We start from the raw sequence: 13,749 nt of genomic DNA, 5'->3' as shown, positions 1-13,749 counted from the left end.
CTTTTTAATTATAGGAAATGCGTTTTTCTAAAGTACATAAACTTTTAGGATTAACTTGTATAACCAATACATCCTTAATGAATAAACAAACTCTTTCAATTTACCGATAACGTTGTAAGGATTGATTCAATTCTACTATCAAGCATATAAAAAATGATTATCTTTTTATATTGCCATCTGAGAGGGTTTCTTTCTCACACTCTATTTGTACGACCGAGGGAAACATTAGTCGAGCAATGAAAGAGTCGTTGAAACACGTAACCCCGAATATGACGGAACAATACCGATGGAGTCAGTATATACTGTAGGAGCGACGTTTGTTCCCTTTTTAATCTAGCCAACTAGCCATTCCGCGGCTGTCTCCCCTCTCCCGTCTCGTTTCAGCTTTTGCTGAAAGCTGGTACGATCGACCAGTGGCCAATATTGGTGGACCGGGATGTAATAAACCCTCAGGCGTCACACAGATCATCTCTCTCTCTCGCTTACCAGCCGTTATCGAGGCAATATTATATGACATGGCGTGCCTCCGCATACGCAACGTGTAAAATCGAAGGCAACCCGTGTATGGAGAGTCTTGACGCGCGCTGGGAACAGCCAACCCCGACCCGGTTGTTTCGATAACCGATTGATATAGTTTTATACGGGCCAGTTTTCGCGATTCGGGACAGGGCATCGATGGCCCGAGTGTACTTACGGCGAAATCCAAAAATCAACCGATGAAAGCTTTTTTCACGAATTATTTATTTGCGATGGAAACTGTTGCGTGCGCCAGTTTACTGTTTCGCTTTGTAAACAAAAAACTGTACTGTTAATTCGAACTGATCGGTTCATCCGATTTATCAATTTTAACATCTTTTATTTCTAATCTCGTATTCTAATTTTAATATCACATTTATTTTAAGCATGTAATGCGGAAGTAGACCGAAGATTCGTAAGAAATAAACAGAAGAGATGTACAAAAGTAAAAAAAAACATTGAAAATATGTTAATATGTGCAACGCTATGATAATTCGCGATAGGATTAATAGAAAAAGAGGATATGAAAAAAATTGTCGTAACGATGAGATGATTTTATTCGGTGCGGATTATGTTCTAAAACGAGTTGAAATAAATTGTTTGCTGATGAACGCGCGTACGAGATAATAACGCGGGCTGGGACAAAACCGTATTTAATGTAACAATTCCATCCAGCGACCGCATTTCTATTTAAACGTCGACAGCTTTTAAAGTTCGAAATTTCGTTTCGACGAATTCGGGGGAATTTAATATTTGTGTAATTCGGGTCAGCGTCGCAAATTCTCGCTGCAAATGCACCGCCATAATTCAACGTATGCCACGTATTGAATTAACGTGTGGAGAGGAGCGCGAGAGGGGGGAAAAAAAAAATGAGAGGATAGTGCGTTATTCATTTCGCATTACGAGAAAATTTATAACCACGTCGTAAGTATTAGCTGTTATACGAAAAAAGTTGGGGATCGCGCGATTAATGGCTGGATTTATACGAACTATCGGGAAGGTCCGGCGCACGCGTTATATGTACGTACCCCGTTAAAAGTTCGGCATTATTCGCATTTAACCCGGCGCGGCGATGGATTTTTGAAAAAGCATCGTAAAAGCAAAGTTTAACTATTCCGGTTTTCGAACGCCATCGATAAATCCGATAAGAACTCTTTAAACGGTGCCTCCACGGTTATTGCCGTTTTATTGATACTTACAAAGTTTACCCTAGTTATTCAAACGGCCGATCAAATTATACATATGGAACTATAATGAGTAAAAATTCATTTTTTCTCTCTTTCGTTATGCTTATCTTGAATTTTATGTATGTTTTTTTCCTGTCTTCTTTCCCTGTTTTTTCTTTATTCTTACCGTACATCTTACTTTTATTGTATGTTACAATGGGCTTCTGTTCGTGAATAAAGTAATATTATTTTTTTTATTTTTATTATTATTATTTTTGTTGTTATTATTATTATTAAAAATATGAGAAGCTATCGACTCTTTGTAATATTTAATGCTACCGTAATGATTCCACTTCGTTTTAAACAAAATTAAACGAATAATAACAGAGAGGAATAATATTTTGTTAAAAATTTTTATCGTCGGTCCGTGTCGTGCGAGGATATTAAAATACAAGCTGACAAGAAAAAATATATTAAACGAGTTACTCTCACGTGTTGCACGTTGCACACGCGGGAACCATTCGTTCCACACGTATTACCTTCCCACACGGAAGGCTAACCATTCCTATTTTTCTCCCGCCTCAAATTACGTGTATCATAAATTGTATATTAAAATTGATACGTGTATTCATGAAATCCACGGAGAATAAACGAATTTCGTCAAACAATAGATTCGAATGCTGTTATTCCATTGTAATATCGCGTGTCCAATCAATTTTACCAAATTGACGACACGTACTCTTCATTTAAAAAAAAAAATCAATGTAAAAACGAATTTATTTACTTGAGGACGTCAGGCTGATTCGTCCCGCCGAAAGGAAATCCACTCGTCAACGGAACATCACATTCTCACTTATTGAACGAGAGCCACCGATTACAGTAAATATACGTTCGCCAAGCACTATCGATCGATCGATCTAAACGCGAGCAGTAGAGTCACGTATAGAAGGGTCCGTGCGAGTGTAGAGGTTTCGAACTCTCGCACAGTTTCACGAAACTTTTGTACCTTTGGAAGTTCGAGTCCCGCGACGCGACGATTCTTCAAGGTCAGGGGTTCGCGTCACGTGCCGGCAACTGTCGAAGCTCCAACTCCCATAAGCGTTCCCCAATCCCTACCCGGAGTTTACGTGCGAAACCGTGTCTCTACCGGAATTGACCATTCCCACGTATTACTGAGTCATTCATTATCAAAACTTGATTCTACCCTAAATCTGTCTCACTTCGTCCTGTACATTTTCGTATTGAACGTACAACACCCCTAATTTGTATCAGTTGAACGAAATAATTTACAACGATCACTATAAGGAACAATTAACACGAAATCTAATTACTTCTAAACGCCTCCAAAACGTTTTAAGAAGTAATTGTATAATACGGAATTTTACGCAGGGTAGGTCCGTGAACTCTGATACGAAGGTCGCGGATTTCCGTAAACATGAACCGGAGCTCGCGACGAGGCGAGGCGAGGGAGAAGTGCGATTCGCGGACTCCTCCGGGCACGACTGACGGAACGAACGGAGGCCACGAAGGCGGTGAAGTGCCAAACGGGGTGCCGGGAGGGAGAAAGGGACGCGATGCCAACCCCGAGAAAGCGCGAGGGAAAATCGGCTCGCGGAAAAGAGAGGAACGCGCCGCCGCCTTGACACGATAAGGTGAACCAGCGAAGCTGACGCTGTTTTTAAAAACCGATACACTTTCAAATGTACAAATATAACCCAAAGCTTCGAATTTACATTATCAAATATTCAAGGTTGTGATTCTTGATAAATACCATAAAACTTGGAAATAAAATAAGGAAGTCTTAATATTATCTGAGGATCGCGTTTATTAAAATTTCTGAGCACGTCTGATCATTTCTTTCACTGAATGATTGATGACAAACAGTATTAGAGAATTCGACAAATATTTGCTCGGGCTTGACCTGCCTACACTATTCGCATTGAAGGTGGAATGCAAAGTAAAAGCAGTAGGCGATGGGAAACCCGTCGAAGAAAAATCAAGACAGCCCTCTATCTCTATCCGAACTCCCGGAAAGAAGTAAGTGGAAATCGTTGTAGGTTCCCGGGCCGACAAACACGGGTGTGCGCGTCGATACCCGAAATTTCCTCGGTTCGGTCTACGCGTTAAATCGTATATATCCGCGACACGGAATCTCGATTCGATGCATCGTGAAATCGTACCTGCAGCCGGGGCTGTTTCCGAAAGTTTAATGACTCGCAGTGACGGCGAAGTGTTTGCCAAATTAAATGTAAACGCCTGACAATTTGGCGACCAAACTTCACAATAGAAATTGTATTTCTCTTAGAAAGTCAGAACATGTTCGATTGAACGTGTCGAGGTGTAAAATAAATGAGAATAATTATTTTAGACCTCCTTCACGATTACTATTCATTAATATTGTTCAATTGTTACAAAATGTATATACATATATCAAATAAAAATTAAGTTCCCTGAATTATTTACAACAACGACCGTCGTACCATTAATTTGTGATGATTTCGCGGTATCTCCCCTCGCAATTAAAGTACGTGCCTTTGTAACGGGGAACATAATCTTCTTCTACGTTGAATATTAAATAACCTCGGCTAGGCGAGTGCGTTGAAGTGAAAAGATTGAACTTATGAGGTTAACAGGAGTTAAGAAGGCCATTAGAATTTCACAGAGAAAGTTCAGAAGGATAGCGGATGTCAAAGATGTTTCAACGTCAATTTTCATTCTTTCTCTTTTCACAGTACTTACTCCTTTTTTGTTTTCTGCTTCAAACGAAGCGTATTAGACTTTGAAACTCCGTAACGTTGCGTTAAACGAGACGATTAATTTGCCCGATGCGAACTGTTCCCGCGATCAGTGAATTCATAAAATAATTCACGTACTTCAAATTTCAAGGACGTAGAGTCGAATGGAACATCGTACGATAGCGTCTCAGAACGAGATATTTAACACGCAAGAAAGTGTTTCAAGGGATTCGTTTTCCCATCGGGACACAGATTTCCGAATCCTAATATCCAGAATTTACGATTCCGCTGTCCTCGGTGTTGCCAGGAGCCGAGCAAGAATTCACTGCGAAAGAAAAATAAGTGGAACAGGAGCGGAGCGGACAGGATAATTAATTTTATCGGCATCGAAAGAAGAATTGCAGTTTCGCTGAGGATTTAGTAGAAGCCTCTCCTAGAAGAAAGAGGAAAGACACGGCCAGTTACTCCCGCAGAAGCTCCTATTTACTCCGTTTCCTTCTTCCCATTCGTCCACCGGCATCCCCATTAGCAAGCGCCGCGACGAAAAGGGAGAAATTAAAGCGAAAATAAAGCGGAAGGCGAGTGAAAATAGAAGGGAAAAAAAAGAGAGAGAGAGAGCATCGCGCCTTGACCGTCGTCGTCGGGTTGGGTCGGACCGGTGCAGCTGCATGCGCGAGACACTGAAACAGTTTCATGTACCTAGTAATTTTATAGCCGTCCCTACGCCCTTCCCGCTCGTCCTTCCACCGCCTGCGCTTCAGTGACGACCACTAAAGCGTTCCTCCTTTTTCCTCTCAATTTTTATTTCCATGTTTTTGGCCAACACGTCCTGTCCAACAATTTTTCACTTACGTATTACTGTCTTTTAATATTTTAAGCAGCACGTATTAAGAGTTCACAAGAATCCTTTGTCTCGTTTCGCCAGTCAAATAATTTTCATTATGAAACAAGTTGTCATACGCTAACTCCGTGATAATTTTTTAAGGTTTGAAAATATTTAAGTTAGAAAATTCGACTTTTGACCGATCCTGTACGCGGTTTTTTTCCTCCCTGCCCCTACGTTTCGTCCCACGGTCCATCAAACGTCCGTTTTATTGTGCATGGGCCCTGCACGGAAGTGAATTTCGCAGCTAGAGGATAGGGCGTCGGCCCTCCGGTCCCTTATAACTCGATTTCGCGAGCGAGGCGCGGCCCTCGCGATTCCCGTTCTGAATTTCGTTAGCGCATCAACCTGATAACGAACCGTACCTAGCAGACGGCCCCATCCCGCTTGATGACGTTCTTACGTGGTTTTTTCACAGTCTGGAGCGTTCAATTTTACGGTTTTTCCTTGCGGAAACCTCGCGACGCGACGGCGTACTTAATTGCTCTAGCGCGACTTCGTTCGCGTTCTTCCAAAATTCTCTAGATCCTTAATGAGTGTACATGTCATTTAGAGGGACGAATTTATTCCACCGACTCGGGCTGAAATTTTACTCGACGTACGTACGCTCGAGTTAATTCACACGCCAGTTTCCAACCGCATGATCATCAATCTCTCAACTTCGCATAAACATATATAGTTAACGATTTAGCCTATTCATTCGATTTCATAAACAATTTTCTAAGTTAATAGTATTTCGCTTAAATTCCGCTAGACTCGTGACCCAAATTCCGAGTTAACAGACGAGCCAGTTTTCACACGCGCGATCATCAATCTCTCAATTCTATAAAAACAAATAGTTAACGATTTTATCTTGTTCGTTCAATTGAATTTTACAATGCGGCATGATTTTATTTTACGAGTAATCAACTAAAATCATGACCCAAATTCCTCCGCTATTGTTGTTGTTCGGCGACGACAAACAAGGGACAAAATCGATGCGGACGATCGTGTAAAACATCGTGAACGGAACACCGATTTCGGTGCTGTTAACGGGCAGGCAGGCAGGCGAAATTCTAAAACCAGCGCGTGGCATCACGATCGTGAAATTCTTGCGGTCGCGAATTAAACGTGTCTGCGGCCCACTGGACCGCTCATTATTATCGACACCTACGCGACCGTGGAGCTAATGGAATGCGTCAAACGATACTGGACCGATTCACTAAACCGTAATCAACGCGATCTGTCCCGTTTCAAAAAGCATAAATTCCTATTTAACCCATTTGTGCATTCCCGGAGATAAATGAAATAACAGAAACATGGTACAATATTTAATCTAATAATTGATGAAATTTTTCATATCATAACGATTGAATATGCATTATGAAATTAATGATGAAATTGTATTAATGTACTTAATTTGCATTCTGACATTCACAGTTTTACATTAAATTTCAGGCAGCGAGTGCAGAGGAAGAATTGCCTAAATCAGCGCAATAAATCGGATTGGAAGTCGAACCTTCCGCCGTCGAAGGAAGCGTTTTTTCGCGGTAGAAGAACGTGGGTGAAGGGGTGGTTTAAAGAGAAGAAAGCCACGTTTGCACGTTTGGCACACGTGTAGGGCCGCGAGTTATGCCCCACGGCTCTTTCAATATCGGCTCCTGGAATAACTGGTCAGGTGACGGAACGAGGAGTGGTTGCGGATTGAAAACGGGGGTGAACGAGAGGAATACGCGGGGGCGTCGGCGGGAGACGTCGGAGGGTCGTGGAGGACGTCTCGGCAGACGTCTCGCCTCCTCCTCGCGTCGCTTATACCGGGACTAATCGTTGAAATACGTGCAAATATTTATTTTCCAGCTGTCACGCACAAGCCACTCTGTCCCGCGTTTCCTACGAGCCATCCGTGGTACACCGATAGTACTACGTATTTACGTAGGTATTTAGGAGAGTTCCCGAGAAATACGAGCGCTAGATGCATAACCAGGCGTTTTAAAAAAATCTATTTACGATTCTTCTTTCTAAGACGATATAATTAATATCCTGCGTGTCTAAAAATTCGCCCTCTCCTCGAATGAGATTGTACAAAATTGATATGAGAACGAATAAAATTTTTTCTTCCAACCCTGCGCTTCGCAAGAATTCCACGTGAAGTGCGTATATCATTTTCCATGAAACTATCGCTGAGCTCATCGGCGAGTCATTAATTATCCGAATCATTCGAAGCAACCGGTGAGCCGTTCATTCATCAGGCGGGTCGCGATTAAAATCGCGGGTACAGGTACGTTATCATTTCTATCGTCGATGCATACGCGAAACGGAACACTTGGTACGGCAATTTATTACCCGGGCTTTGTACAAGTTTGCTGAAATATCAGTGGCCGGTGTTTGCTCGCTCCTCAGACAGCGCGGTTATTTATTGGCAGTGTTTTTTCAAGAGCGACCTTCCCGCGCCGAAAAAAGTTTGAAAGCTTTCGAAAACCGATTTGCCCAGCCGCGGCGATTCTAAAAGCGGATTTATGGCTGCGCGAGCGCGAGTAAACATAACGATCGTGACGATTTTGATTGCCTTTAACATCCCAGATACATACGTGCGATATGTAACTTGTATTAAATATTCAAACGTTTATTATTGGTGAATCTATGCCTTGATGCTCTCACTTTACCTCATGATGTTTCATATTATTTGAGTACTTTTCCGCCATTCATTAAAATACGCCAATTGATTGTTAACACTAGAAAGACTGAAACTTAGTATATACCTATATTGCCCAAAGCAGTCAAAATGACTGCATTGTGAAAGAATAATGTGTAAAGAAATTTGTCTAGAATTAATTTTTAATATTTTTTATAGTATTTACAGTCATATAACAAGTTATTAGTAAATGTTAACAATAAAAATAATTTACTTCACTTGGGAAAAAAAATAATTTATGCATTATTATTTGTACATTTGCCCAAAAGCAGTCAAAATGACTTCCTTGGGCAACCTAGTGTTAATTGAAAGAAAGTCTGATGACAAAGCAATGAAATACCCAATTTATACGATATTTGTCGTATCGATATAATATAGAACTAATAGCTAATAATGTACTTTAATTGTTCATCGAATTTTACATAAAAAATTGTTCGAACCACACAATTGCAAATTGCATAGGTTCATCAATTTTCTCTACTAATCGATTCGACTGATCCCCAGATCATTTTTGGCTTTACTGAATGTTTTCGAACAGCTCGTTGGCGCGTTACAGATTTATTCGGGCAGTGCTTGGTGTTCGACACGTTCGAAGCCGACCAGCAAGCTCGTCCGGCGTGCGAATCGTCACGAACGCGGGCGGAACGTCGCGTGGACCGAATTGAATCTCCGCGAAATCCCGGCTGCCGTCCCCGGGACCGGTTCGTTCCCGTCGCACCTCTCGTTGACGTTTCAGATTTTCGCTCGCCGGGCATTAGCATGCGCCGCGAACAACCCTCTTTCCATGTCGATGCGTGTCACGTCGTCGCACACCACGGCTCCGCATTCCTGCGGAGCCGCCCTTAAAGGCTGACACGTTACGCCGTTTAGATACCACGCGTTAAACGCGAGACCTTTGCCCCGGATTTCATTTCAGTTTCCGTTTCACAAAACCGTTCCCCATGTACGATCGACAACAAAGCGTACGTGGCTAATAATTCAAATAAAAAGTCATATTGTCCTTTGGTACAATTCAGAGGTCTGATAAAACCTTATTAATCCAGACGTTTAATAAAATTAAGCAACTTATAAATTTCTAGGTTTGATGTAACATCGAATTGAAGAAATAGTTATTATAAGTATCATGATAAAAATTTAATTCATGATAGAATGTAATTACTTGTTAAACACTCACCACCCGTGTTCTGAACGCAATCATGGGATACATACCTAAAACACAAGAACAAATGAAATTAGTAACATTAATTTAATTGTGAAACAATTTAATTGTAATTGAATGAAACATTTTTCCTTTTATTACAAAGCTCGCATCATTTAAACTGATTTTAATTCTCAGTTATTCGAGGCAAAACGAATCAACGTTAATTAATACTCTTGGCATTCACTGAGACAATGAACAAAATTTTTTGTGGAGTCAAGAGTCATCCCGGTTGTTGCTTAATCGACGTTAATACCAATATCAGCGGGCGGAAAGCTTAAACCGCGTGACGCGGTAATAACCGAGTTCACGTTCCCTTTACCATCGAACCGAATAGTACTTTTCTTTTTCCATCCCGCCGCGGGACGAATTGGGTCAATGGAAATTAACCCGACAATCGAGTTCCAACTTGCACTTTTCGATATACCGAGCGTTAACCGAGTTTTTGATCGCCGAGATTTATCGCTTTAATTATTCCGAAAGTAGAAAATACTGCACGCTCCGCCCGATGCGTTTTCCGCCGATCTGTTATCCAAAGGAAACTTTGGATGGCATGCATATGGGCCGAAAACGTTCCGCGGTTCAAATATTTGACGGCCTGACCTTTACTGGAACGTATCTTGTAGAAGAAAGTCAAGCGAAGAGAAAATACTCCATTTTTTTTAATAACTTCACCGATATTGAGAAATGCGTCTATATTCCTAATACAAAAATATTCGTCGATGGTTTAAATATGGAATATGAAACTGTAGCGACGTTGATGACGGGTCGCGAAGTTCCGCGGCGCGATGGGTTAATTTTTTGTTTTTAAAAAGCCCCGGGCGCGGTATATCCCTTCGGCAAAGAAACGGGGAGACCGCGCGACGCGTATCGCGGGGCAAACATCATAAACTGCTCTAACTTTGTCGATTGCGTATTATGCAAACAATTTTTAAAGTTCCACAGTATGAACGGAAGGAGAAATAATATCGCGCGGTCGAGCAGGACGGCGGGACGGGGACGAGGGTGGAGGTGAAAAAAAAAAGAAATTCTTATACGTGGTCTCCCTTTATCCGTCGATGCTATCCCGTTCCCGACCGAAGTTTGTTTGGATCGATCTTCTAAGTTTCATTTCGCACTAGACGTAAGTGTACACAGTAGTGAAAAAGCGAGCGCACATACCGCGTATTTCATCGTCGAGTCTGAAACGATTCTCGGGGTATCAGCCGCTGCTGGAAAGAGCTATTTATAAAGCGACGCGATGGAGCCCAGAAAATGTACTCCTCCGACCGTTATGTATTATACATGTTACAGTTTTCTTACGGTATAAATCTGCTTACAAAAGGCAACGCTTCTTGCATCAAATCTTTTTGTAAAGAGATTAGAAACGATGATGCATTATTAGACGTATTGAGATTTAAACATATAGAAATTTCGATACGAAATATGTGAATTTGAGGCAGTTTTGTTCATAATAAATATATAAAATCCGAAATCTAATGATTATAAGACTTTTTATAATTAAATCTACTCTCTTTTTGCTAATGTTTCATGATTTATTGCATGATCTGATTTGATATAATTTTCGTTCCCTGAGATCTTCTGGAGTATTTGTCAGGCTTTCTGATGCATTTGGAGGTGCCCTGAAACTTATGGCCGGGGACGCCTGTATTGAAATTCAGTTCCACGACACGATCATAGGAAGTGTAACGGTTTTGAGAGAATCGCGACGGCCCCAAAGCTTTTTTTCTATAATGCATAGTAGGCCCGTAGAACTGTCCTGTTCGTAACATAGTCGTCGGTGTTGCACTCTTTAAATAACCAAACGGCCGGAGCCAGGCGAGCGTATCGCCACTCTTGTTAAACCCCGGAGTTTCGTCGGAACTCTCTTTTTCCGTGGAAACCCCTCCGCCCGTCGTCTGTGATTTAAATATTCAGCCTAGTGAATAATACACGGCAGAGAGGCTAAAACTCTATAAACGGATTCAGTCGGTTCGCTCGCTCGTCGGAATCGTAGGCGCGGAAACGGCGAGGAATTATTCAGAATATCATTCCAGCTTGCCACAGGTTTTGTTCCGCATTGTTTCGTTTAAAACAGTGTGTCGCCTCGTAGCCCGTTCCCCTTGCATGTAATTAATGCTATATTCCAAATCGCTCGAATACATTTATTTCTTTAACGATTAACATTTTCTTTTATACTAAACCATATTGAATTCGAGTCTTTCAAGTTCCAAGCCTTGCAAAATTTCTTCATACGGAAATTGATCAATTGCACATGTATCTGTAGTTATCAGATACAACAAATTTTTTTCTAACTCCACTTGTTAAGAAGTATTTGACGATGGACGAAATAATTAATTGATTACTTCTGAAGTATTCGAGATAGAAGAAAATTGTATACAACCTTTCTTGTAGATTATAGCAGTACCTACAACTTTTATTCGAAGTATTTTTCGAAATTTTTAGAAGAAAGAAATTTTAAGTTTTCCAAGATTTTTCCCTTAAGATTTTGCGAAATTTTCATTTTTTGCAAATAACTGTTTATCTGTTAGAGCAATCGAAAAACATTTCATGCAGGACTTGTATCTCTAATTGTCAGTTACAAATAAAGTCGTATGCAATTCCCAGGTTTATTTAATATTTCGCATGTTTAACACGTAACACAGCATTCTTTCCCCTGGAAAACCCAGTATAACGTTTCCCACAGTGAATCTCACTTATCGATTCGACTGTTTTCGGATTCGACTAATTTCCGAAAGTCCGTCCGTCACTGTCGACGCAATATTCATCTTGAGTCGAAATTGGCATCAGCGGCAGGAAAAGTGCGGGGGTTCAATAAAACGAGCGCCTCCGAGGGAGTTTCTATATCTAGGCTCGTAACGTCGCGATAAATTCCATTAGTAGAATTTACCGTTTCACCTGTACCAGGGAAAGAGGAGCTAAATCAGTAGGAAATACCGAGTTCCCGTTCGTTGTTCGCGTACGTTCTCACACGGTTTTATGCGATTCCCTCAACATTCGCCCCGGTAACCTACCTATACCGCAGGAGTTTTATTATCCTGTTATACGTAGACAAGAAAGCGGACAAGCGTGATAAAAATGTAAAACCAGAGAATTAATATTTCTAATTGCTCGTGGATAAAACATTTTCCGCTTTAAAATACGATGTACGGAGTGAAGCTTCGCGAACGAAAAAACGAGGGATAATCTCGACGTGGCTACAATTTTTGCGTGCACGTTTTTCCAGGCAGAGGCTAACGAGGTCCTCGCCGTCTTATCTGCTCAGTCACGTAGACCTTCGGCTGAGAATTGTCCTTCTCTGCCAGGGCCACCCTCTTCCTCCGCAGTTTTTCGCTTCCTTACGCTGCACCCTGTCTAGGAGAGTCCTCGAGGCCCTCCAGAAGCCGGCGGGACGCGGGAGAGGGGGCGAGAATCGACCGGTCCCTGTTAATTCAGCTCAGTAGGAAGCAATATAAATAGGAAACGTCCAGCTGGTTTCCGGAATCTTCGCGTCGACTTTGCTCGCCACCCGACCCTCGCCTCGTACGTAACGTAACGTCCGGACGGTTCTTGCCGTGGAGGGCAGTGACATACGATACGGTGTAATCACCTGACCGAGTGATACCTGCAGTGCGCAAGCGTTCATCCATGGAATATTCATGCACTGCAGTTTCCACCTTCCTGTCTTTTGCCTCGCCCTCTTCCCAACGCTGTCCGAACTGTCTCTTGCACCCCATGTGTCCAATGCATCGGTAACAGCCATTCCTCTCGTTGATTTCGGACACCAGTCCTCGGCTGTCCACTGGCCCGATCCTTGTAGGACAACGACGACGTGGATCGTACGTCCTCGTGATGGACACGTACTACCGTATGAAGTAGTCTTGATTATCATTTATAGAATTTAATACCATTCTCCCGAATTATGTTCCTCCTCCGGTACAAGAATGTCTTTTAATTAAATAATTATAATTGATTAATTAAACAAATTCTTTACTTAAAAATGCCACCGTTATCAAGCTGTCATTTATAAATGTTATCGAGTAACATGCATTTATTTATAATCTATTCTCCAGTCCTGCAGCAAAAACAAATTCGTATTTCACTTTCAAACTACTTCGCATTATATAGTTACAAGGTAACGAAATCATTTGTTTTTCCATTTGTCAGACGAATTCGCGTCTCGCAATTTCGCGAACGTAATAAAAGTAGTCCGTCTATGAATTTCGCTGCTGATTATACTGCACTCTCGGACTAATTACGTCCTGAGAGCGTAGACAGGGTACACAAATCACAACAAAGTTGATGCATTAGCACGACATCAACCTGAATCTTGTACAACGTGCACGGGCACTTCCAACGTGCACGGGCAAAATCGAAAGCGCGTCCCTTTAAGGTGTATGAACCCTTACATAAAAACAATGATAAAGCATTGAAATTTTAACAGTTACTAGACATTACACTAATAAAACACTGCACAAAATTTTAGAAATTTTGCGAGCCTATTAAAAAAGTTATTACGTTTTGAATTCTTATGTTGAATGACAGAATTTTGATTTCATTTATAAAAAAATATAATTGCAACAATGACAGAATTTTATATA

The 13,749-nt window shown here is 41.4% G+C and overlaps 1 protein-coding gene across 8 annotated transcripts in view; it reads right to left on the bottom strand.

The window, feature by feature from the left end:
* Ten-m (teneurin transmembrane protein Ten-m) overlaps positions 1–3,109 on the bottom strand; it is a 455,606-nt gene extending 452,497 nt beyond the window's left edge. For 4 of the 8 annotated variants that reach the window (XM_026818670.1, XM_026818669.1, XM_026818668.1 and 1 more), the window contains exon 1: positions 2,689–3,108. The gene's annotated coding sequence lies outside the window, so the exon portion shown is untranslated. Of the gene's footprint in view, positions 1–2,688 lie in introns of all 8 variants that reach the window. The other 4 variants (XM_026818666.1, XM_026818665.1, XM_026818667.1 and 1 more) reach the window with 2 other exon arrangements.
* Positions 3,110–13,749: the final 10,640 nt, after the last annotated feature.

Source organism: Ceratina calcarata, unplaced genomic scaffold (genome assembly GCF_001652005.2).
Source record: "Ceratina calcarata isolate Rehan_Ccalc_2016 unplaced genomic scaffold, ASM165200v1 scaffold84, whole genome shotgun sequence".
In the NCBI taxonomy this organism is placed as follows: Eukaryota; Metazoa; Arthropoda; class Insecta; order Hymenoptera; family Apidae; genus Ceratina; species Ceratina calcarata.
Note: the sequence above shows the minus strand (reverse complement) of the source record. Positions and strands in the feature narration are given on the sequence as shown.